A 2,337-nucleotide genomic window follows, 5' to 3' on the forward strand; every position below is an offset into this window, starting at 1 on the left:
TATATATATAGCTGGAAACATTGAGCTCTTGGAGAAGAGGAAGAGGAAGAAAATGCAAAGTGTTTTGTAAAATTTGCCATTTGCATCATATCAGGTGTTACTGACCTTTGCTCAGGTGCCTCTTTGGACCAAGGATAGTGGTACATGTCTGCAACCCCAACACAAACGAGGCTGAGACAGGAAGGTCACAAAGTCATAGCCAGCCTTGACAACATTATCAGCAGTATCATTGCTAGAAAACACACAGGTTGGACCTGGGGCAATGCACTCTCCCCAGTGGGATAAGGGGACCTGGGGGTGACAGAAAAAAACCCCAGGAGCCAAGGCTGGAAAACGAGGAGCAACAGAACATCACTGATACTTTGCGCTGTCCACAAGTTGATACCGTTGGTGCCAGGGATATAGTTCCCGGCACAGCACTTGCTTGGTAAACATGAGATCCTGAGTTCGATTCCTGGTACCAAAAATCAAATAAACAAATAGGTTGAGACTGTTATAAATAACTGAATAAGCCAGGTGAAATGGTGCACATATATAAGCCCAGCACGCTGAGAGGCTGAGGCAAGAGGCTTGGATCCCACGTTTGAGCCCAGCCCAGGCAACCTGGCAACCTAGAGAAACTGTCTCAAGTTTAAAAAATAAAAAAGAGCTGAGGATAGAGCTCCATGTGAAGCCCTGGGCTCCTCTTACTATATAAAAATAATAAATAACAGCGTGCCATGCTGGCCCTGGCCCCGGGGGCACGCTGAGGCAACGAATGAGACTGGGCATGGTGGTGTGGGCCAGTAAACCCAGTGCTTGGGAGGCTGAAAGCAGGAGGAGGATCACTACGAGTCTGATCTGTGTAGTGAGACCTGTAGACCCTGAACTAACTACATTAATAATAATAATAACAACAACAACAAAAATAAATAAATAAATAAATAAATAAGGCAGAATGCCATAGAATTTACATGAATTTTCTGCCCTGGAGGAGAGGAACCCAGACTCCCCACCCAACCTGTGGCCCTGGAGCAGTGATGCCCTTCTAGAGCTCTTGGAAGGAGGGGAAGGGTCAACATCCCAGTGAAAATCTGGCAGCTGACCAGGCCAGGTGACCACACCTATCCAATCTACACCAACAGTGTGGTGTCACCTTAAGACAGGGTCCTTGGTGTGACAGAACCAGAAAACAAGTCACCTCTGTCCTCCCACCCCCCCAGTCTAGTCCTAAGAAAAATATCTGCAAATCCTACATCTCCCAAGGTCATCAAAGACAAGGAGATAGCTAGAAACTCACAGCTAAGAGGACCCCTAGGAGATAGGATACCAATGATTGGGCTGGCCAAATAACTCAGTGGATTAAAGTGCCTGCAACGAGGCACAGGGGCCAGGGGTTCGATCCCTGGCTCTCCGTGCTAGCCCCACCCCCAGGGCACACTGAGAGGCAATTGAGACTGGGCCTGAGGGCCAGGGAGATGGCTCAGTGGAATAAGTGTTTCCCTGCCAAGTACCAGGGCCTGAGTTCAATCCCCAGTTCCGAAAAACAAACAATAACCAAGAAAAGGTAAAACGAGATTGAGTGTAGTGGTGCGCACCTGTAATCCCAGCTCTTGAGCAGCTGTAAACAGGCAGATCATTGCGAGTCATATCTAGTAGTGAGATGCTGAACACCCTGTGGACCCTTCCCTAAAATGCAGGAAAAAAAAAAAAAAAAGATAAAGATCACATGGGAATCTGCATGGGACCATGAAGCAAAAGGAAGATGTCAGATAAAAACTGAGGAATTAAAGAAAAAAAGAAAAGACAGGAATAGTGAGTAAACATGGACTTGCGTTAATAATAATGTATCCAGCTAGGTGCGGCACAATATACTTCCAATCCCTGGCCCTCAGGGGAGGCTGAGGCAGGAGGATCACAAATCTGAGGCCAGCATAGCCAAAGTCAGCCTACCCAAGGCCAGCATGGGCAATTTAGTGAGACACTGTTTTAAAATGATTTTTTTCTTTCCAAATTAGAATTCTAAAAAGGGCTGGGAGGGGCTAAAGATATAGCTCAGGGCTAGAGCACTTGTCCACCATGCATGTGCTCCTAGGCTGGACCAATGGCATCAGGGAAGAAAGGAGAGAGAGCTCCTATTAGCCATATGCCAGATATGGTGGGGCACACCTGTGCTCCCAGCTACTCAGGAGGCTGAGGCAAAGGATCACAAGTTCAAGAGCAGTTTGGGAAGTTGTTTTTGGTTTTGTTGTTTTTTTTTTTCAGAACCAGGGACTGAACTCAAGCCCTTGCGCTTGCCAGGCAAGCCCTTATTGTACTAAGCCATCTCCCTGGCCCATAGAGCAGTCTGGGAAGTTT

Source organism: Octodon degus, unplaced genomic scaffold, assembly GCF_000260255.1.
Source record: "Octodon degus isolate 3935 unplaced genomic scaffold, OctDeg1.0 scaffold00112, whole genome shotgun sequence".
Lineage (NCBI taxonomy): Eukaryota > Metazoa > Chordata > Mammalia > Rodentia > Octodontidae > Octodon > Octodon degus.